The sequence below is a fragment of the Indicator indicator genome, chromosome 30 (assembly GCF_027791375.1).
Source record: "Indicator indicator isolate 239-I01 chromosome 30, UM_Iind_1.1, whole genome shotgun sequence".
NCBI lineage: Eukaryota > Metazoa > Chordata > Aves > Piciformes > Indicatoridae > Indicator > Indicator indicator.
The window spans coordinates 4,339,866-4,364,462 of record NC_072039.1 but is presented as its reverse complement, the minus strand read 5'-3'; the positions used below and the strand labels follow the sequence as shown (position 1 = coordinate 4,364,462).

At 43.4% G+C, this 24,597-nt stretch overlaps 1 protein-coding gene across 1 annotated transcript in view; it reads left to right on the top strand.

Annotated features, from left to right (window-relative positions):
• PIGL (phosphatidylinositol glycan anchor biosynthesis class L) overlaps positions 1–24,597 on the top strand; it is a 59,011-nt gene that overhangs the window by 12,668 nt on the left and 21,746 nt on the right. The gene's annotated exons all lie outside the window — the stretch shown is intronic.

Genomic DNA, 24,597 nt, shown 5'->3' with positions numbered 1-24,597 from the left:
CTCTCCTTCCTCCCCTTCCCTCTCCTTCCGCCCCATCCCTCTCCTTCCGCCCCATCCCTCTCCTTCCTCCCCTTCCCTCTCCTTCCTCCCCTTCCCTCTCCTTCCTCCCCTTCCCTCTCCTTCCGCCCCATCCCTCTCCTTCTGCCCCATCCCTCTCCTTCCACCCCTTCCCTCTCCTTCTACCCCTTCCCTCTATCTCCTGGTCCCTTCAAAGTCAATGGGAATAGGCCACTGGCTTCAGCAGGAGCAGACATTGTCATTGAAACACTCAATAAGAGAAGACAAAGTCTTGTTTAAAGAACAAAAGTTAGTATGGGGAAAGTTGGGAAAGCAACTGTACAATGGCTGTTGTGTAAAATGTGTTTTCTCTTAATGACCTTCTAGTTCAGATTGGCTCTGTTTACATACAAATCAAAAGCTGGTTTGTCTGACTGCCAACACAGCAAAACTCAGTCTGGGATCTGAATATCCAGCTGTGTCTTTTGCCTCTGACATCCTCCCAGTAATAAAAGCTGTGTGGCTGGGATTTGGCTAGAATTGCAGATGATGTGTGAGCCAGAATTGAATTCAGCCTGCTCTTCCTCTGCAAGACAATGGAAGTTAAAACATGGTTGTGTAAATAAAATAAGCATATACAACGCATAACCCCTCAGGGACCAGATATGATGAATAAGATGCTCTTTTTCAAAAACATCATCACATTTCTAACCCTGACCAATGTTAGTAATAAGTCTGTGAGAACTCAGACTTTTGTCTTCCTCATTTCAAAGCTGGAACAGCAGCTTTTATGGAGTTTACCTGTGAAGATGCAGCATCCAGAGAACAGAGGTAGTTAAGATGGCCTCTGCAGTGCTATCTAACCTAGGTTCTCTGTTCTTCACTTTCATCTCCCTGAAGGGTGCACTATGTTAAGTGCTGTCTTTGCTCTGTAAGCCTGTACTCTTTTAACAGCTTCCCTACAAATCCACAAAGTGATAGAGACAGTAACTTCTTCACAAGTGAAACAGTGGCACTGGCATACCTCTCTGTTACCTTTTTCATGTTTCAGTTTTCTCTCCCATGGCATGTTACTGAACTAGGCTGCTTTGTGTAGCAGAGGCTCACAGATTTTGCTGTACAGAGGTCTCTATTTGGTAGCTTGTCAGTAACTTAGGTGCTGCACCTTGTGAGACAGATGCCAGTGAGCCATGTGGTGATGGAGAGGTTTCAGGTCCTGGGGTACCATCTGGATGCTGACAAAGCTCTCTCAGTTCATAAGGGAGCCACGCATAGTGAAACTATTGCAGGGTCCTCATTTGATAACAGTGGTGAAAGCTCTGGCTGCAGCACAGAGCTTTGTTAGCAATTCCACTTGCAGGTTGCACTTCAGCCACCTCACGATAAAAGACTGCTTGCAAAGCTGTATGGCAGTGAGGGACAGCATTTGTTATCTCCACTCTTTCCATTAATAAACCCATGTTTGACAGATGATTGAAAGCTCCTCCAGCTGACTGTAGGAGTGTGAAGCAGCAAAGACATTCTCAGCAGTCTAGAATCTGAGGCTCCCCAGATGCTTCTAACAGACTGCAGTGAGGTGCTGTTCTGCAGCATGATCCAGGGCTGCCTTTTGAAGCATCCTACAGCAATAGAATTCCCATTTGGATTTTCTTGGCTGAGTTTGTTGTGACATGCCCTGTTATTTTTGCAGTCTGTGTCCGTTCTGAAGTTCCCTCAGGCATCCCTTCAAATGAAACATTGCATCACTGAGGAAGTGAAGCCATTAAAAGTGATTATTTTTGCCAAACACTTGGAGCAAATACAATCAGCTCTCATCTACCAGAAATGGACTGCAAGTTGACATTGCAAAATTTGGGAAGAACAATAGACTTTCCTTGAGTGGTTTGATGCAGTTTTTCAAAAGGCTGAGCTGTGCTGTTACTTTTTTGCCACATCATGAATGAAAGTTTTATATTTGCATAGAGTAAAATGTAGAAGGGTATTCAAGCAAAGTGATTAAAGCACGGAGCTTCATACCTCAGAATCCTTTGGAAGAAATTAAAATTTTAAGTTCCTTATTGAACTCCACTAAGATCTCTGAGATCTGTTGTGTTTTACTTTCATCCTCTAATAATCCTGCCTTTTTGCAGAGCTGTGGAGATGGACCAATTACTGTTTCCATACTATTCTCATGGTCTGAAATGCTGCCCAAGTGCTAAGGATCATTATTAGAGTTTTCCTTGCTAGTCAAAGGGTTAATTTATTTCTCCAAAGGAGATCTGATTTAGGTTTGGCACAGGAGGAGGGAAGACAGAGGATTTTGTTCTGCAGGAAACTAGGTCAGCAGGTTTTTATTATCGTGCTCCACAGCCCAACGTGGTTTGCATTTAGGAATGAACTTGGTTGACATTGTGTATGGTCGACTTCCTCTTCCCAGAGAGCAGGCCTCAGCCACTGCTCCATACCTTATGGCTTTCCCAAACTGAATGCAAGAGAATACTTAGCTGAAGAAGCTCAGCCAGTTCTGAGTGTCAGGTATGTTTTTATTGCTGTCAGGAGTGCCTCAGGAACAAGGACTGAAGTCCAGGTCATTTTGGAGAGGAGGAACAATGGGGCTGGAATCTTGTCAGTCACTGAAGTGTATCAGAATCATGCAGATCTTCACTGAGTTTACACTCCAGCTACTGATAGTTGCTCTTACAGCCTGTAGCATTGTTTGGGTTTTCTTTGGATGTGGTCAGATTCTCATCTTGGTCAAGCTAAAGTGAATTCGGAGCAATTCTCCTGGTTTCTCTGGTGCTACAGTCACGTGTGACTGCAATCACACTGTGGTCCTGCAGTTAACCTTTAGATGGGGAGTTTTTCATTGTAACTTTTGGACTGTCATGACTGATGAAAGGTTTGGATAATCCAGAATCTTTTTCACATCTTCCAGCTTTGTTTACCATATACCCTAGAGTTTATTCTTTCCTGGGCAACTGAGACCAAATTGTGGCAGACACTATGCACATTGGAGAATTCAGGCTGCCTTTTGTTACAGATTTTGTCTTTACTGAATAATGAAAATACAAGTACTTACAACTTCCAAAAAATCTACTTTGCTTCAATTGCAGGGATCAGGTAAGGGTGATGGAGCTCACAAAGGCCACTGGAAACATTTTGAGCAATAGAATTTAAAGCTGAGAATTTATTTCCAGTTTTATACTCTTGTTTTATAGGCTTTGACGTGAGTTAATTGCTTTTCAGCATAATAAAACCATCTAATTCAGTCCTGTTCTTGTCTTTACTCAGTTCTGCCATTGAGAAACCCAGACGTTTTTGCAAACCAAGTTTACTTTTAAAGCTGAACAAGCAAAATGCAGGCAATACTGACAAGAACAGACAGCAGCAGGTTGCCAGCAATTCCTGGAAATAATGGAATTTCACAACCATTCCTTGCAGATTGGACATTTAGGGAGGAAAAATATCCTTGTGGCTTACATGGACAGGATAATGAAAATGCAAAGTCTGTGGGGAAAGTTTGTTATGGTAAAAATTCAAATACCATTCTTGGGTTTAAACCAAATTGCAGCATATCAAATGCCTCAAAGTGATGACAGCACTGAAATAATACAGGTCAGAAAATTGCATACGGTCCCTTCTGAACTTGCATTTAATGTTGTGTTAGGCTCTACATTTTAGTTGCCTAATACCTTTGAATCTTTAAAGAGTTTCAGTTGCAATAAATGATAAATGTGCTCATATAATCATCTTTTGAAATATGAACATGTTAAACAGGGATAAAGTTGGTGTTTCTGTAACACCCTTGTGCTCTTGCACTGTTGGCATCTGTGACTGAGAGCCAAGAAAATGACAGGGCATGTTGGAGTGAGAGGCATGGAGAGGACATGCAGCAGGCAGACACGTACACACAATAAACATCCCAGCTGAGGCAGCGTTTTGAGAAGTGCCTGCTACACAATGAAAGACAAGGGCTTGGAGGAGAGTCTCCACAGCCTCACTCAGCAAGGACAAATGATTTCATTCACATTCATAGCGACTCGGAAAACATCTTTGTGTGGCTGGGAGACTTGGGTTGCATTCCTTACTCTCTACATTGCAGTAAGTAGAATTAAACTCTTCACTCAAGAAATGAGATGGCTAAGGCTCTCTCCATCCCTCCCGTAGTGGCTCTCCAGAATGTACATTATAGCTCTGTCAGTCATGTGAAGTGTTTGGGATGTGGCTCATAGGATAAGTAAGTGTCATCATTCATGATGTGAATAAAAAGAGTAAAAGCCTACATTTTTAGAAGGGCTTTTTCTTCCTCAGAAGAGTTCAGAGAACATCACAGATCATTAGCATACTGGCGCTGTCACTGAAAATGCAGTAGCTTCTAGGCTGAAACAGCAGCTATTAATAGCACTCAGCATTGCCATGTGTATGAAAAATGTCTGCTGCAGTGTATCTGTGCTCTTTTAAATGAATGAACTCCAGAGTTTCTAGGCTGAAAATGAGGTTGGCAATGCAGAGCAGTGCCTGTGTGTTGGCCAATGAACAGATGCTGGCAGAGGACAGTGGGATGAGCAGGCGCCGAGTAAGGCTGGTGCAGGGAATCAGCCATTTGTGCCCACTGGGGAGCTCTGCAGCAGAAAGGCTGCAGCCTGCAGATTTCAGAACCTGACCATGTTCTCCCCTTCTGTGGGGTTAGAGGCCAGTGCAGTTACTGCAGAGCTGTCACTCTGTAGAACAAACATGAAGGCACTAAACTAAAATAATCTTTCAGAAAGCAATGGCTTCATATAGTGCATTCCTTTTTTGGTTTCTAAATGTAACCCTATCTTTACCAATTAAAGTAGCTATTTAATGGTTAGAATATCATCTCTGAGCTATGAGCACAAACCCTGTTCATCCATTTTGTGGGATAAAATATATTTAGTCTTGCTTTATTTGGAGTTATTATTCCTTCTTAGTGCTTTAACCAGTAATTAACCCTATCCTTTGATAGTTGTTTACAGCAGGGAGCAGGCTGACAACAATGGTGCTCTTTGTTCTGCAGGAAGGAGGGAACTATGCCAGGGAGCTATCCTGTATCTGCTTCCCAAATGCAGGTAGCCATCTCCTGGGGCAATCCCTGCACCAGGAAAAAGGGAACAGCAATCTTGTTAAACATGCCTGCTCACTGCCCATCTTTTCTGACAATGGGGATCGGGTGGTTGATTAATTTTATTGACAATTTACTGTAGGCAAAAGGTGCCAGACAGAAAGCACTGGTAAGCAGCAGACAGGTCCCACACAGTGTTACTCACAGCAGAGTAACTCTACACACTGGTGCACGCCTGTACGCTTTGTTGTTGCTTCAAATGAATTGCTTGTATCTGCAAGAAAATTACTGTCCAATGGGATACAACTTTTGGCCTCTTTCCTTGAATGTCAGTAAGAAGATTAATTAGAACAGGGCTAAAAATATATTAGTATTTAAGGGAGAGGTATTTTTGCTGTGCTACCTTGTCTCTTATTCCATCCCAATTCTTCATGCGTTATGCTGATAGAGATGCTGTAGAGCAGTCAAGACCTGCTATGCAGAGCCCTCACACATTCTGCCATGTTTGGTGCCCACTTTGTCTACAAGAAGGTAAGGAGGGACTTCTTGTCTCCATCCTCCTATATCCAGGAGAATGGATTTGCTCTTGCTAGAGCAGCGTGGAGCAGTGTTCTGCCAGCACAAGATGTTTGACATACAGCACTTTCAATACCCCTTCCCACAGTGGCTCATTCTGTTGACACTCACAGTATACTTCTGCAGTACCCTTGCTGGGGCCTTCACCCGGCTCACAAGTGATCCCTGGCTCCACAGCAGCTGTAATACTCCAGTAACCTCCAGCCAGTCTTGGTGGTTGGACTTTCCCAGTGACCTGTATTAACCAGAAGTGTCTTGGGAAGTTTCCCAGTTCCACCATTCTGCTTTTGGTGTTCACAGCTACAGTAACCAACTCATGACATTTATACCCAGCTTGTGCTCTGGTTGCTGCAGCTTGGTGCCTGTTTGCACATGGGGCCTTTTGATAAGGCAGGCATTTGACCTTTCTATTCTTAACCCATTAACATTTAGAAGAGCTGCTCTCCTCACCTCTAGAGGCTGTTCCCCCCCTCCCCCAATATCCCTGTTCCTGCCAGATAAGATTACACTTGGGTTATATATTGATCTAAAAGCAGAATGCCAAATGCAGCCCACACCAGTTCAAGGACAAACAGTGAATCCACGACTCAGTTCACATGCTTGGGTTCAGGAGTGGAATGGTAATGACCAAAGGCTCTTTTTGCCCTCTCAGCAGAACCTGAGGGCAAACACAAGCTATCAGTTCTTTATTGTGCCAGTAAAACATGAACGTTATGGCTGCAGTAGGTACTGCTCCAGTTTGCTGTTGCTGCACCTTTGTGCTGCTTCCTCTTCTTCGTCTGCACCAAGACAGATGAAGAGGCTGATTTGATTATTGCACAGTTATTTGCTTGAGGCAGTGTGCTCTTTACACACTCATTTGCTTGAGGCAGCGTACCCAACTGGAAACAGGAGCCAAGGTTCCTTTGTTTTAAGCCTAGCCTAGCACTGTGTCACTTGAACAGATCTCTTCACCTGTGAGTTTGCCCAGATTTTGGAAGTGGGAATCTATCAGCAGCCTAGCGAGTCATAAATAGGAAAAGCTATTATGGGAAAGTGGCTGTTACTGACAAATGTAGATAGCCATTTATAGTCAAAGATATTCATTCTTTGCTAAAAGTTTGTCACTGGAGCATTCCCAGACGTATGAAGTGACACAAAGAAGCTCTCAAGGAGTAGCTGCAGGTAGACAGTTAAGCATCAGCTCCCAGTGCCATAGCTGTGACACAGAGACTCCAGTCAGTGAACAAGAGAATAACAGATACGAGTAAGGAGATATTACTGCCTCTTCATGTATTGTTTGAGTGTCTCCTGATCTAGTTCAGCATCTTGGTATAAAATCTACATCTCCAAAAAGATGCTGATGTTTGGAAAATACTTGGGCAGCAGTCATTGGAATGATGAAAAGTGCAGAAAACAGGCCTAATAATGGATGATCCAGGTGCTTGAGCTCTTTGATTTATCCACGACATGACTTGAGAGTGATGCAGGAGGATCAACACGGGGAAGAGATTTGTTGGATGAGGTCTGTGGAGCTGTTACCTAGCATCTCATATGAGAATAATCACCACAGTGGTCCCTGCTGGCTTTAAAAATCTATGGCAATGATAATAACTACAGTCAATCATAAGAATTAATTAGCTGGCAAGTCTGATTTTCCACTGCAAAAGCCAAAGCCTCTGGAGCAGGATGGATAAAAAATTATTGCAATTATTAATATTTTATTATGTTAAATGGTTTCAAATAAACCATTGTGATTGAATGTACATTTATGACCATCTGTACTAAGAACTAAGCTTCGAGTTGTCTAATAGGATAACTGACATGAAATCAAAAAGGCAGGCAGTATGCTTTTTCCTGCCAGTATTTAAGAGGAAGTAACCCACTGAATTGATGGGGATCTCTGACTAAGCAGTGGACTTTTTTTAGAGTGAATGACTCCATTTTAGCTGTCTTGTCTTACCTAATTCTGAAAGTAGGTAACTGGGAGTTGAGAGGCTCATTCAAAACTGAAGGAAGGAGGAAAGCTTTTTCTCGTCTTGTGGTCTGTGAATAAAAATAGATGTGAAAGTCTGTTCTACTAATATTTTAGATGCCTGAAGAGCACATGTGATCCAAAAACAACTGCTCTATCTCCTGAACTACAGCTATTAGTTCTTTGTTTACTGGATCTGTTAGGTTTTAATGTTGTGTTTTTGTAAGCTTTTCCATACGCTTCTAGAAATTCTAATGTTAGAATGCAATTGTAAAATACTGTTCTCATCTCTTTGAGCTCCAGCTTCCAGCTCAACTCCAAGCTGCACAAACCATGAATAAAAATTAAGTTAGTGAGGAAAAATACATCACTCCATGCTGGTTAATGCAATAAACTGTACAAATTAAATTCTCTGCTTAGCTATGGAGCTGTTCCAGAAATAATTAAATCACTTATTTAAAATGGGTGGGTTGAAATCAACCTGTCCTGCATGGCTGACAGAGCTAGGTAGGATTTTTTTCTTCTTCATGTACTGCTAGATTGATCCCAGCATCTGTGGGTTTGTTGCAAGTGAAAAGCAGCATGGCCAGGGATCATTGCTGCCTCGGACCCTAACCACCCCATGTCTGAGTTTGCCTGTAAGGCAGCCACTGCTGGAATGTCAGAAGCCATCACTGACCATTTCAGGAGCCTAATGGAGAGAGACAAGACACAGCAACAGAAAATGTTTTAAAGATTCTGATTTATATGGCTGGTTTTCTTTTTTTCTTTTTTTTTAATTCCCTCTTCAAATGTTCCATGAAGTAAATTTTTTATCAGTGACTCAGAGCAAAAGAAAATTTCAGATGTTTGTGATAAGAGATTAGACGTCTGGGCAATGTTTTTTTGGCTTATCCAATATACCATACATGCTAAGATGTGAGTGTCTGAGCCTCTAGTTGTGATTAAAACACCAAAAGCATGGATATAGGAAGCAATAAAGTATTATGCAGGAGAAGAGTCATCATTTTTGTGACTTTGTGGGGGTAGATACCCACTGAATCAATCATTTTCTAAGCCACAGATGACCAGAAAATTCATTAAAAAGAAAAAAATCAAGAGAGATTAGAGAAGCAAACCTGCCAAACTGAAACAGTGTAGCCCAGATTAGTATGGCCTTAAAGGGATCTTCACGAACAGTAATTTATTTGGGAAGTTTAACCCTCAGGATTTATATTCAGGAGATGGTCATGTTCAGTGGCTACAAAGACTGAGAGCTAGGATTGCTCCAGTTTCCCTCTGCTGCAGAGTGTGTCAGGAGAGACAGTTTTCTAAGCAGAGCTCTGGTAAGGATCAGAATTTTTGCCAGTGCCTGCAGTTTTTCTGTGCTCTCCATGTCATGATATCCCCATACAATGATGTCTGTAATGTCTGTCATACCTCAGAAGGAGGATAAGGTGGTTGCTGGGTCATAAGTTTAGAGAAGAGTCAAGGATGTCAATGAAAGATCTGATGGAGTGGCACATTTTGATTACAGCATTCCTGATTCATCTCTTACTCAGCAGAGACAGGAGAAATTCTGGAAGGATTGTCCTCATGGGGATGAGAAGGAGGGGGGCAGGGATCACTCCTGGGGGTCGCTGAGCCGTTCTGCTGCATTAGCACAGCCTGTGCCACTGGGCTGGGTGGATGCAGGTGAGAGCTGCTCTGTGCTGAGGCAGCAGGGCTGCTTTGCTTCAAGAGCTCATGATGCCATCAGCCTGCAGATCACTGCACCTCCCTTCTTTGAGAGCTTTTTACACATTCTGTGTGGGCTTGTGTGTACAAAGCAAGATGGGCTCAGAATATGTTAATTTAGATATACTTCTGCTAGCTACAGGTGACAAGAGGAATAAAATGCTGAAGAATAGTTGGGTTTACAAAACAGCACTGAGGTCAAAAGACTTTCTAGTAGCTTGATAGAAGCTCCTCTAATAATACCTTATAAACTTTCCTGGCTCCCTGGCCTATTTACAGTCCTTGTCCTTACCCCTAATCCGTTTCAGAAGATGTGTTTCCATTCTGATTCAGGGATTGCCCAGCAGGACATTTGTCTTAGCACACAGGGACAGCTGTGTTGACAGTCTCTACTGCCTTGGGGCCTTACAGGCTCTTGTAATCAGATGAGACCTGTATATGCTTCAGTGCCTCAGCAGTGAACTGAAACAACCTTTGTCTGTTTGGGGTGATAAAGGAAGCTGCCATCTTTAGAAGTTTGGCAATCATTTTGTGAGATCCTCTAAAGGATATATAAACTGCAAAACCAGTTGAAGGTCTGGGAGTCTGTTTTACTGTAGCAGTTCATTAGGCAGCATGAAAAAAGGGTGGTCTGGTGGTGGGGAATTATATAGAAGAAATGCAGATGGTTTGATGTAAACTTCTAAATATTGAGTAATTTTTATGTATCTGTCCCCTAGATCCCTGCACAGTGTTATGGTTTTACAGCTGTACATATCTGTTTTCTGAAATGTTTCTTTTTCTTCCTTTGTGCTGTGTGACAGAGGGAAATGTGCAACTCTTTCTGTTTGAGGAATCCTAGGAGTCACTGGTAACAATAATAGATGAAAGACAGAAATGAGATTTTTAAACTGCTTGCACACTATTTAAAACGCAGTTTGCATAGCAATAACAATGACCAAATCCCTCTTGAATACTAGCCAAGAGCATCCACGGGTGTGTTTTATTCATGCAGTGTGACAGTGCAGTTAACTCAAGTCTGTATTGATTCTGCTTATTTCAGTTTAGAAAACATCTCCACTGAGCATTCCCTGTAATTATCATAAGGACAAGGAGCAGCGTTTAGGACTGACAGCCATGCATTTAAGTACAAATCTGCAAAACATTTTGTCATACTGCTTCTCCTAGGAGAACCAGTCAGACTTAAAGAGAAGCAGATTCTGCTGTCAGGGTTCTTGCTGAAAATGCCCTTCCTCCAGCTCTCTTAGGATTACATCATGGGACCATTTGTTTCAGTGTCTCAGATGATTTCTGCAGCTGCATTGTTGTAGAGAGAGAAAGACAGGCTTTAAGGTAAATAGCTTTAAACACTTAATAGGTAAAACGTGCACTTTACAGTGTACCTTGTAACTAAGAGCCCATCAGCAGAGATCCTGGAATACTGACACAGTGTAAATAGGTGTTTATAACCTGAGTGCTTCTTGTGAATCATACAGAGTGCATAGGTAATAAATATATACAGCTCCATGGGACATAATAAATAGCTGTAGGTATCTTTGTTGCCACAGGTATCTACACAGTCACGTTGTTTGAATGCTTAGGCAGGCCAAAGGTTGTGAACGTGAGCCACAAGGTTGAGAAAGTCCATTTAGGGAAGGAACCTACGTTAATTAGCTCTGCCACTTGTTGCTGCTGTTTCCTTCTGCTTATGATGATTAAGTCACACTGACCTGGTCAACCTGGGTCAACCACTTCATTAGCAAGACAACTAAGTAAACTAGCCACTGCCCTTTAGTATTGCCTGCTACAATCCAGAGTGCTGCCTGCCACAAAAAGAAAGCATTAGTAAGGGGCCACAGGCATGACTGACTTCTTGATCAGTTTCAGGGAAATGTTAAGGCTGCTGCTAGGTAAAGACGTGTGGTGGGCCTCGTGAAAAATTGACATTGACACAGTCCACCCCATAAAAGTGTCCCACTGAAACATCTCTAACAGTCCTAGTTTCTGCCTGCTAAGAATTTCCTTACTCTGTGCTTTCAGACTGGAGGGGATGAGTGAAGGAAAGCCTTAGCAATCATTAAAAAGGAAAGGGGGGGAAGACAAAATCTAATCATATAAATCCCTCTAGTTCATTTCCTCTTAGAAGATCTGTGCTCTGTAATTATATTGCCAAAGAAGCCTTTCTTCTTTTGAGTTCACATGAAAGCTAAATGGCTTTATTCCCATTGGCCTTAGTTCAATCAGGATACATCAAATTACAAAGTTTTTAAGTTCCAGTGTGAACTTGAAATGGAAGTTGGTGGGTGCAGTACCTCAGATTAGAGCAAACTATTAAAAATAATAAATTCCTTAAAGGGACAGTTGGTGGTTTGGGAGTATATTGACTGTAACCCCACTACCAGAGAGGAAATTTGTTTAAGAGAGCTTATCCCACCAACAGAGAGTGCCAGCAATCCAGAATTCCCAACATACAACAGCTATGAATAGAAGAAGGAGGTAAGCAATACTGACAGATTGTTCAGAAAATAGATAGGGATTTTCATTCTAATGACTCAGACTGCGTGAAAGATACTCACTATCTCAGAGCAGTGGGTTGAGATTTACGAGTTTGCTTATGGAATTTTACAGCTGCTCTTGGTGGGAGATACTGAAGCCAATTCTGAGCACTTGAGGTACTTTGTTCTGTAGCAAATGTAGCTGTTTTGATGATGCAACACCAGCTTTTTTTTTTTTAAAGGAGCAAACAGAACTTGATGAAGCAAATAGGAAATACTTGCTTTCATTTGTCACATATTCACCTTTTTTTCAAATGCACACTAGATTTTGCAAATGTGGGTGGTGGTTTGTGACCCATAGTCTCAATTTTATTGCGTTAGAGATGAGGACCAGGGGAAATAAATGCTTTGCTGGACATCATTAAGCATCTTTTGCCTCCTGTAGCTTCTTCAATCAGTCTTGGTTAAGAGAAAAAATAAAATTCCCGCTGTGCACGAAGCTGAAATACTCTTTTAGAAACTGAAACAGGATTTGGGATGAATATTTTGTTATCTGATCCTTCTGTGCCAACTGAAGCATTAAATAATTTGATGGCAGTTCCATGCCAAGTCATGCCTCCTATTCTAACAAGTGATGCAATAGCTCTCCCATTATACCTGCACACTCCTTGTGCAGTCACTGCAGTGCTGTCTGCTTTCAGTGCTGCAGTCTGTTTCCCTGCAATTACTGTTTGCATTAAATAATCCCATTCCTTACAGAGCCTTATCCTTGCACATGCCTTCCTCATTCTTTATAGTTGTGACTGTAAGCTTAACCAATCTTCTGTCTTCTTTAACAGTTAATATTTAACTGAATTTCATTAAGTGCATTAAGTGTCCAGTCTGTTTTCAGACGAAGGATGAATGTTTTCCTGTAAATAAAAATTTTAATCTTCTGAGCACTGAAAAGTTTGGCAAACTGTGCTTGAAAGAAGCATAATTTGTGCTTATTTTGGGGTACAAAATGGCAGGGGATAAAAGGGGGCAGCTGACAATTTTAAGTTGGATGTATTCTTCATTAAGTCCATCCTACTTCATGTCACTGCATAGCATCAGAAAGATTTAAACCCTTCATTTTGGAAGGAAGGGTCACATCTGTAATAAATTATGGTCTCTTATTTAAACAGTAGCATTGTTACAAATATTTTCTTCCTGTATTTTTGTTTCATAAGCCAAATACTCAACATTTCTCTTACTCTTGCAAGCAGCCACATGATGGGCTGCCAAGGCTGGTTTATCATTTGCCTTGGAGAAGACAGTGTTTAATATTACAAGCTAAAACACTGGCAGACAGAGGTTTAGTCTGTGGGGAAGAGAAGGTGAGGGGTCTGCAGAACTTGTGTTAATAGGTCGAGGTTCTGCATGGAGAGCTTGTATACAAACACCAGAGAACTCAGCCAGTCTGACCAGTAAGGGGCTGGGGAACAGTTTACTGCAGTGATCCTGTTTCTGCAAAAATGAGACTCATTTAATTTCAGTGCTTAGGTTTTTAGGCAGCCGTAACAAATTCCCTTTCAATGTTTTGTATGAAATATTTCCATCTGGATGCAGGTATAACTGTGGGTGAAGCTGTCAAAAGGAATTTAGTTCTGGTACCAAAGCATACCTGCTTTTCAGTGCTGTAACTGCAGGGTCTATTCTTGTTACAATGAACTTGTCTTCATAGCAAAGAAAATAAATTCACACAACCTTTTACTGGGAATAATGAGGGTTTACTGGAGAATGCAGTATTTTAGGGTAAGACTGAGTTTATGTAGACTACTTCTAAGTAACAAGTACATAAGCAGACAAGAATATTGGCAGAAACAGTCAACCAGCTCTATGTTATACCAGTGCAGTCCAGCACACAATGAGATGATGCAGAGGTCAACACTTCAGCCATGGACAGGTTTTGGGAGGTATTTTAAGATAATAATCACACATCCTGTGATGCTGATGAAATGATGGATAATTTGCAACTGTTAATGTGTTTTCTGCACAGTCCAAGTACCCAGGAATATATGAGGCTCTGCAGAGCACCTCTAAGAGGCCTGTTGAAAAATGGGTTGTTATTTGCCCCAGGCAATAAAATGTATTCCTGGAGTGAGTGTGGGTGATGTAGCACTGGGCTGCAGCCGTGCTGGGAGCTCACATGCTCCATTCCAGGCTCTGTCCCTGACTCAGTGCTGTTGCCTTGGGCTCTCTAGGGAGAGTTACCTGAGCTCTTAATTGTCTCATAAAATGTGGAGGTTATTACTTGCCTGCTTCCCCATACCAGCCTCACAGTGGGGTTAGTTAATGAGTATCTGTTAATGTGTGGACATAAATGCTGTAGAAGTGCTGAGGTGTTACTAGTCCTGCTCACCAGCGATGGCACGGCTGCAGGTTTGTGATCTGCAGCTGTTTCCTACAGGACTGTGCTGTAAGATTAAGTAACCATTCTAGCAAGGCCATTGTAGAGCACAGCTTCCCTGTCTCCAAGGTACTCCTGTGCTCCTGGGACTTGTGAGGTGTTCCAAAGCCCATGGAACACTATGCCAACACAGTTCTGTGCCACTGGTGGAGTTCTGTGCACCCCCCTATATCCCAGGTGCATTCAATGCATAGCACATAGCTCCCAATGAGCTTATTATGTTCCCAGCTCCAGTTCATTATCCTCCTTCAACTGCCACTCATTAAGAAAGAAAATAAAAAGAAAAGATAGTTTCCTCCTTTAAAGCTTATTGATTTCCTTACCCCACTTCACTGAGTGTCTTAATCCTGCCCTGTTTCCCGCAGTGGTGCGGGGAAGGTGGAGCCCCACTCACACCACCCAGAGCCATGGCAGGCGGAAGCTGGAGCTCGTAGCCCCTACTCGCAAGAGTTAATCACTTCCAGCCTTTGGCAGTCTTGGCCTGGTCCTAGAAATCCGGCTGGATGCTGTGGGCTGCCAGGAGCCTCCCTCTCCCCCGTCATGTGAGCAGTGTAAACAGGCCGGCAGCGCTGCGGGAGTGGGAGGCTCACCAGTGGGCCAAAGTTCAGTGGCTGCACCAGGGCCCGCGGCAGCGCCGGGGTTACTGCCGAGCACCCCGGCTGTTGCTATAGCAAAGCCATTGCATAATGCTCCAGGAGCTCAGAGCACGGAGGAGAGGAGGGCTCAGCAATAAAGGTCGTTGCGTTTGGGCTCCTCCGTTACTGCTGAGTCCCACGTAGCTGCTGCTGCTGGAGTTCCAAAGGTGGTTCCTGGCAGGGCTGCTGTGGGAGTGCTGCGGGTTTTCAGCAGCTGCAGAGCCAGAGCAGGGCCTGGCCTAGAGCTTGCTCATGTAATCATGTAATTGAGGCTCTCACGTGAGTGGAGCTGGCAAGACAGTGCCTGCAAGAGGATTGTTTGCATGAGAAGAAACTTTGCATGTCAGTAAAATTTGTGGAACCAAGTTCATGGTGAAGATAGGTGTTCAACTTGGTGATACAAGCTGCCTTACAAAAGGAAGTGTTGGTGGTAATAAAATTTGCACCCAACTAGAGAGCTTGGGGCATCAGAACCTTTGAGTTATACAGGGTTATACACCATAGCTCCCAGAAGTACCACTCCCATAGCATTGCATAGGTCAAATGGATTGCAGGAGATGGTTGGTTGTAGGAAGCTGAGTCGTTAGGAAACCTCATTTTCGATGGAATTGGTACAGGGAAGCTGGAATGTTATGATATGGGAAGCTGCATTTGGAATCGCTTCACCATCCTCTTGAGATCTCCGCTGAAGTTGCATCTGCATTTACATAAGTTTTGGCATGAGAAATAAATGTCCATGAAGTAACTATTCTGTGCTTTCTCTTCCTAGATGATTAATTAAAATGGCTGAGGGACTCATTTGGCTTCAGGCTTTCTCCTGAGCAATCTGTCTGCAGTTTGTGATGCCGAACAGACCAAGATCTGTCTCTTTGGTAGGAGTGATTATGCTTTTGGCTGTCCTTCTCTTTGAGGGTCTGGCCCATGCCATTAAGTCAGTGGCAAAGTTCTGAATAACTTACCTGGGCCAGAATCAGAACTTGCCTGTACAATGTGCTGTATTTATCATTCCAGCAGCAGATTCAATATTTAGGTTGTGACAAAGTAGCCCTAGGTTTAGTTGTCAGATAGAGGTGGTGGTGTTTCAGTCATTCTATTCTCTTGGATTTGTACCCTTTGCACTGTGGAGTCCTGGTCACGTTATGATGTGTGTCAAGAGCTTCATGTGCTAGTACTGTAGTAAAACCCTAGCTAGAAGGGTGTTCTCCTTCCACCTGTCTGCTTGCAGCTCTTCTGCCAGGTGAGTGAGACCTCCTGCCCAGAAGTTTGAAACTTAAACTTGGTCCTTCTTGAACCAGTGCTGACAGGACTCAGGTTAGTTGGACATGGCTTCTTGGTGCATGGGTCAATGTAGCCCCTCCCAAGCCCTGCCCTGCTTCACTGTTCTTTTTTTTTTTCTCTTTCTTTTTTTCCAAAGCATTTTACAAAACAAAAGAAATGAGGAAGGGAGGAGTGAAGTCCTGTGGTTTGCTCCTCAGAGACCTGGTTTTGCTAGTGATTTGTATTTCAGTTTTAAAACATGAGTTTGGATTGTAGGGTTGCTGGGCTTGCTGTTCTCACTCAGAAGGACTCGCTGTCAGGCCCCAGATGAATTCCTGGGCGCTTTGGCAAGGCCAGAAATAACAATGAGGCAGCGAGTGCTGCTCTCTGCCACTCTGGGAGCTGCCCAATCGTTTCCTACAGGCCTAATGATGCTCATTCTTTATAGTACAGATGGTGCTTTTGGAGAAACATGGTCTGTGTCCTTCCCCTACTGCTGTCAGAAATATCAGAGAGGCCAGAGACATCCCAAAGTAGGAACTGAGGCCAAGGAGCTGGGTGTTAGTAGAGGCGAGTCCACCTTTTTGGGTTTTGGGTCAGTTTATCCCTCCTCTGAGAACTGACACAGACAAGAGCAGATTGTTCCAGGAATGTTGAGCAAAATTCTCATGGGCCACCAACTGCTACAGGCCATGTGCACTGTTCAGGCTTTCCACTGAGCATTTCCATCAAACATCTTGGCCTTGAAGTGCTGCTCCATGTATAACTGCCCAGCATTGTGCTCCAGCAGTGGTGTGTTTGAAGATGTTTCTCATATTAGAAATCTGCAGATGACATTGCCAGATGTTGCTAATAAATCTGTTCTTTGTCAGTCAGTTGGGACAAGTACCAGAAATGCACTTTGCCAGCAGATACTCAGCAAAAGGTTGGTGAATTCTCATTTTCCTGAGCTAGATAAGGACTTTAATGGTCTACTTCCCTGCATACCTTCTATGTGAGTGGAATTGACTTCATTTCACACTGCCCTATTGTCTGCTGCCCAAACCACATGTCAGTGGGCCAGAGAAGGAACTGCTGACTCATTATTCTGCATGGCAGCCCCACATCTCATGAGACTACTAAATCTGGCCTCTGACTGCTGTTTTCAGTGAACTTTGTTAATGGCCCCCAACAGATCACACAAAAGTCCAGCTTCTATAAAATGAAAGGGAGGCTTCTTGCCCAGCACTTGGCAAGTCCCTGCTGGCAGTCTGTAGTGCTGGAAACTGCTGGTTGTGCTAGAAACAGGCTAAATGGTGGCTGACTGAAAATGGGTCACTCATGTAGGATCTGTGGGCCCCACTCAGCTGACAGGCACTTAGTATATTCTGGTCACGTAATGGCTGTCAGGGACAAAGGCTGTAACTGGCCTTGGCTTGGCAGATAGTGGATGTGCAAAATGAGTGCATCTCAAACATAAATGAAGTTGGATATAAAAACACAGCACCCAGCTTGGAGGTGAAAGGGGGGAACTGCTTTATTGTTTAAAGAATTATCTTTAGGGACTTGTTTTGCTACTCCTGGTCTCACCAGGGATCCAGAAACACTCCACACCACTGCATAGTTCTTGCAAACAACCCACTGCAGACTTCTGCTTCAGCTGAAGTGCAGACTTCTCAGCATGGGTTAGAGCAAATGATCTAGTGACCCCTCCTTCCTCTGGCAGCTGAATTCAAAGCTCTGCATGACAGCAAGGTACATGGTGCCCATTGCCTTCTCTGATGGGTCAGACAGCAATGATTACACAGGTTCTGAAGTGTTTTTCACACTAGTTCCTGAGCATGTTTCCAGCAGCACAGTGATGAGTGTCACACATGGAGTGTCATACATGGAGTGATGATCTCAAAGGTCTTTTCCAACTTGGTTAATGCTGTAATTCTGTGACTTGCACATAAGAATCCCAGGTCTTGTTTCTCCTCATGTTTGCACGACAGTGTTGGGTAAGTGTTGTATATTAAGTGCACATCAGCCAGAGGTGTGATTTGCTCTGTGTGAGACCAAGGATGGGAGAAGAAGCTGTAGACAGATGCTGGAAATAATTGTTCTCTGTCAGTGTCACCTGAATAGAAATCATGTTCCTTAGCTGTGTTATTGCAGGGTGACACCTTGCCACTATGTGCCCAAAGCCAGGTGCCCAGCAGGGTGCACATCCAACCCTGGGTCATGTGGCTTGGCAAACAGGGTCTCCATTGTTCAGATAACATTTGGCCCAGATGTCTCAGCTTTCTGTGTGCTCTGGAGAGTCTGGGAAATTTAAAACTCTAATATTGCTGTGTGTCTGCTAAACAGGTTATGTTCCAAGGAGCATTTGGTGTTTGCAGCTGAAAGCAAAGCAGTTTGAGATGACACTTGATTTGGGAGGGATGATGCTTGGTTTTGGAATCAATCACTTCTTGGCACCAGCCCCTAAGGAAGACCTAACTGCTTGGGAAGATATTATCCTTGTTGCAGAATTCCTCTGCACCATATGGGCAGAACAGTTCACCATATTCATCATTTTGGAGCTTTTATGCAGTCTTTTGTGTTTTGGCCCAGACTTCCAAGTCAGGACTAACTTGTTAAACTTGTTTCAGTACTCCATGGGATGGAAATGCAGGGAGTAAAGGACAATTTTGTGGGGTTCCCAGTACCCAGGACTTTCAAGACATGTGCTGTAGACTTCAATCTAGAAATCAGAGAACAGACTCAATGCTTTTCATAGAATGATCTCAAGCTTCTTTATGCAGGTGTGAACACAATTATTTCCATTTTGCTGGCATGAAGAGTGGAAGATGGGAAAGCTGTGACTAAATCGGCGATCTGTTCAGAATTACCTGAGTTTTGTTTCCTGTCTTACACAGCAGAGCCTGATGCCCCCTCCCACAAGTAGTTTTTCAAAGCTACTTTTTAAAACTAGCTTTACCCACTGCAGTTTCTGTGCATTTCTGTTCTTGAAAGGTACCATCATTTGTTTTTGTTCAAAGATGTTGAATATGAACTTGTTCCTGCTGAGCTTTGTGCTGTAATTTATCAACAAGGTGCTGAGGCACAGACGTCAAATGAATACCAGATTTCAAATTATGATAAGCAATTGTGTCATCTCTCTGAATAGACATTAAACTCTGCTGAGAAATCATCAATTATTCATTTAAAAAAAGAAAAAAAGAGTACAGGGACATTTGGATAGGTCTTTGCAAATAACCAATCCTGTGTTCTGTAGTAATTCCTCCGAATTTAAACCCAAAGGATGCTTATTTCTCAAACAGAAACACAGGACCGTGCACAAGTCAAAAAGTTTGTTCCCTAGAGACTTAATTACCATTTACCTTGGGGAGTTTTGGAGGTACTTGGAACATTGTCTGTCAGAGGTGCTCTGTGTTTTCGCACAGCTCAGTGAAGAAGCAAGCAGTCTGCCTGGACTTTGGAGCAAGCTGAAGCGAGTCTGCTGTCTGTCTTTGTGTTCTTTCCCTTTATGCATGTCTTCAGCCTGGTATGGCCACATCAGTGACATCAGCACTTAGCTGGCATCTAAACTTACTTAATTTACCTTTGAAATTTGCATAAAGGAGGTTTAAATGTACACACTTACAAAAGTTAAGGATGGGAGAAGAGGATTATGGCCATTCTGCTTTTTTCCTTTTCTGAAATATTTGACGTGTTACTTTATTTTTAATACTCCAGTCATTGACATTTCTACCACTTCCTTTACCCTCTACCTACACCAAACCCTGTGATTCTTATTTCCTGCCTTAAAATGCAAATTTCAGAATAATTTGGCTTTCTTTACTATAAGGAGAGGGAGGAAGCTGCTGCTGTAAAAAATTCAACTTGAGCTTCTCTGTCGTAGGTGGCTTTTTATTTGACAGTTACCATCCTGGTTTAGTCCATTTCTCCTCTAAATTGGAGATTGTTACATTCCAATAAGCACACAGCATCTGTTCTCTGTATAACATGATGTTGCAAGATGCTGATCATTTGTCTGAGTGGGCTTTTTTCGCTTGAATCAGAGACTCAGCATGCAGCCTGACAGCAACATTTCCCTCCTGTCTGTAATTGGCCATTATAGGAAGAGAAATTTATAAATAGTTATTAAGGTAAGGATTTAGAGGCTCTGCTTCAAGATCTAGGGCTAACCTGTCTTACCTTATCTCAGCAGCATCTCAAAAATACAAATTCTCTGCTCTACTTTCGAGAGCATGCGACGATTTCTGTTGACAGAGTTTTTTCAGGGGCTGTGGGGCTGTGATGTAAAGGTCAGCGCCTGCCGCCGGTCATCACGTGGCTGCTCCTCTAATTGTGCACTCACGTCATTTTGTTCTGGGGGATCTTTGGCTTCTTGATCCAGTTTCAATTGCCCAGATGTTCATTTCATACAGTTAACTTTATACAAAGGGCATCCTTTGTTCCAACAAACACGTTGTGGTCATTATTCTCAGCTGGGAACCTAGTGCTTGGCAGGTCACCTCTTTCCTATGTAATAATCCACCATCAATCTACCCACCTTTGTGCTGATTTAATGTAAAATCGTTCACTGGGGAGAGGAGGGATAAGGAAGAGAAGTTAGGCAAAAATGTTTCCTGGTCCCTAGACTTGGATTGATGAAGGTCATGCTGCAGAATAAAAGGGCAGTAAGAAATGGGAAAGCTTTCATCTTGACCCTTTTGGTGTGTAGTGGAATGGAAAATCACATTCGTACCTTGAAAGTTTTGCTCCCATGGCTCAGAATGTATTAATGGAGACCTAAACAGCTTCTAGAAGGAGCCCTATTGCCACTCCCCACCTTGCTGCCACCTGTAAAGGCTTCCTGCCAAGACAGAGAGGGTGCTTGCTTGGTCCCTGTCAAAGTAACAGCCACAAAACCAGAGGCAGTGCTTTATCATGCTCCCAGGGACTGAGGATTGCCCAATTGAACAGATGTCAGGTGGAACAGATCTCAAGGTTATTGTAAAGGCCAGTTGTCCTGTTTGCAGTTTGTTAAAGCCACATGGACTAACTGTTTAAACTTAACCTTCAGAGCAAGCATGAGAGCTTAGTTCACAAGCAGAATAAATTCCCCGGAAGGCTTTGAAGGATGATTGTACACAAATGCACTGGCTGTTAAAAGAGCTGTGGAAGATGAGCAGTGGAAAATTGGACAGGGATTGAGTAGTATATCATGTAAGAGAGGTGTAACTTGGCAGTATATATCTGTGAAGGTTTTTAAATCTCTGTCTTAGCCAAAAGAGGCCTTGCAACTGACAGGAACCTAGCTATCTTGAGCACAAATGTTCCTAGAAAGACGACCCTACAAAATGTCCAGGCTCCTGGCAGGGATAAAATTACAGGCACTGCTGGAATGGCCAAGGCTGAGGCATCAGAGGAGTCATGGTCCAGAGCCCACAGCAGGCAGGAGGAGGAGGCCTGGAGAGGAGCTGGCATCAGGCAGTGATTGCTGACATTTCTCTCCTGCAGCCAGCTGTAAGACTGCTGGGCAAGAGCTACACAAGGTCGAATTTTGGGTTAACTGCTGATGGGACTTGTTGTGGCCCTCTTATTGCTCTCTGGTGCCTCAGCCAGGATATGCAGGACATCTACCATCCTCTCCCTATGAAACACTGTGTGAGGAGCTGGAGATGCCAGTGTCTGCTCTGTCTGCTCAGCTTGGTGAGGAGGAAACAAGGAGGTGAGCTAGAGAAAAACAGGGCTCCTGTCTGGTTCTCACTACCAACAGTGGATGGGTGAGTGGAACAGTCCAGGTTTTGCTTTCCAAAGAGATGTTTCTCGTGACTGGTCCTGCTGAAATCAACAAGCAGAGACAGACACTACTATATTCTGCAGCAACTGCAGCACCATAATTCTCCATTTCTCTCCAGTCTGTAGATCCCTTGCCACAGCTGTACATTCCCTGCTCAGTGCACAGTGTGGCTTTTGCTGAAAGTAGCTGGGAAAGCAACACTTCTGGAGCCCTATTCCACTGTTTTGTTTTATATTTTTATCTTTCTCTATGCATTTCCCTATTTTTCTCTGGTCAACTTGGCCTCATCCAAGTAGCCACCTGCATTCCTTATCAGTCATGTGGAATGCCCATAAATATCACTTCCAGACTCTTAAGAGTTGTGTGGAAGTGAGGGCAAGTGACCAAAGCCCTCTACTGGTCCCACCAACGCCCTCCAGCAGTGTGACCTAGGAGGCCTCCAGTGCAGGATTTGTATCTCGATCTGTCCCAGTGACTGACAGCAGCAGCGAGGAGCTCTCTGGGGCAGAGGACAGAGAGAGTGGGTGGGGAACCCTGTCTCCCGGGATGAGCTCCAGTCTGCTCCAGGGAATGTGCTAATTTTCACTCCTTTAGAGTCCTTTATCTCAGCCCTTCAACCTTGAGCTGGGAGGCATTATCAGCCTTAGCCAGAAAGACAAAATAGAGTTAACCACTTAAACGCTGAATGTTTGTGACCCAAAGTCCTGAAGCTAAAAAAAGTCCATTCAACTTATTTCACTAGTGCTGCAAGCCAGTGAACTTACCAAGTTCGGTGAGGACTGATTTCTGATCATAGGAAAAAATATTATGTACTAAAGAGATTATTTTGTGCACTACAGCAGTTTTCAAACTGAATGGACCTACAGAGTTCCTAGGGTGTGTAGAGATCTCCTGTGAGAACCTGTCTTGTGTACATTGCTGTATGGTGGATATGAACTTGGTTTTCTGAGTCACCTTCATCCTTGCCTGGACCCATTTATTCATATCCAGAGCACAGGCAGAAGGTTTTTGGACTCATGATTTCTGTGGGGTCCTTACTGTCATGGGAATGTTTAAATTTTAGACTTTACAAAGTATTATACAAACTGACCAAACAAAAAAATAATTTCCTGGAGTGATCTGGATTTATGTATTGCCAGTTCTGCTGCTGACTTATCTGGCTGACTTTGGGCAGGTCATTTAACCTGTGTGTCACTTCTTGTTTGCAGAATGGGCTTCAGTGGCCCGTGGTGGATGTTAATGAGTTATGAATGTGTTTGTCTACGTGTGCATCTTGTTTGGCAAGATCAGTTTCTCTCTCTTTGGTGCCTGACAAAAATAATTCCTTTTCCTTACTGGAGCAAGTGTTCTCTCCATGAGCAGCAGTCATGGTGTAGAAGCAGATTTTTTTGCAGAATAATCCTGTTTAATCAGTTCAGTGTTCATGGAGTTAATTTGCTCATGCCTTCAGATTGTTTTGTTTCCAGGGATTCTAAACCGTTGCCTCCAGCTGTTCATTTCCATTGAAGGAGGGTGATCTTTATCTATCTAAACTAGTTAAAACCTGCTCTACTACCCAGCAGCCTTTTTGGAGACAGCCCAATAAAGCTGAGTGCAGTGGCTATGACACCAAAGCCATAAATTCCAAGCCCTACTTTTTTTTCCTGACCTCTCAGTGTTGGAGCCCAGGTTCTGTTTTAATGGGACTCCTCACTTCCTCCACAGCTCCCTTTCACCCCTGTCCAAAAAGGGAAATGGTATTTGCATTGCCAGTGGCCAGTGAAGAATCCCATTTAGACTAATTTATTGTTTTACTCTTATCAGATTAAGCCTTGACACAACCTCAAAGGTACCATCTGAACAGCTGAAGCACTGTGAGGCTTGCACTTGGACTCTGCTCAGTGTGCATGTTGCTTGGGATGTTTTAGCTGAAGCCTGTTTTTAAAGTGTGCTCATTGAAAGCTTGCTGTGACATGGTAGGACTTGTCATACCTTCAGGGTCAGCAGGGCCACCTCCTCTTCAAACATGAAAAGTTTTTCTCTTGAGCAGATGAGCTGCAAATGTGTTGAGTTGATGAGACAGGCACCACATGTACCAAAGAATCTTTCCTCTGATGACATTCAGATTTCTTGTATACATCAGGCAAAGATGCTGTCTGTACAAGAGGGAATTGCAAGCAACAGCAGAAATGTCTGTTGTTGGTAATCCTGCTCCAGGGACCATCCCGAGGTGGAAACGCCTTCCCTTGTTGCTGGGGTTTCTAACAGCACTTTCTTTTGGCCTGTGCAGAGCAGGAGTGTGTAACACAGACAGTAAAATGCTAATGGTCAGTTTATAATTCAGGCCCTTCCTTCTGCTACTACTACTGTCAACAGCAGTGGGAAAATTTGTGGCCAGAAGACCTCTCATGAAGACCCAGGCTAAGCTTTAATTTGGAGCGTGCCAAGATGACGTTTTCCTGTTGTTCTGGTGCAGATGTTATCATCCTGCTGCCTGGGGAGTCAGCAAGGCCTGAGGAGTGTTGGGAGGTAGCACTCCTGCTCTCTGCAGCAAACAGCTGGATCAGTTCAGATCCAAACCCCTGTATCCATGTGAGAAAGCCATGTAGCCACTACTCTGCTAAACCACCTCACAGCAATTATCAGGCTATCAGAGGAGGGAAAAGGTCTGAGAAAAGACCAGTTGAGCATGTCATTATAAGGCTTTAGCAGCTGTGAGTTATCCTGTTGTTACTAATAACCTTTTTAACTTGGCAAGCAGTGT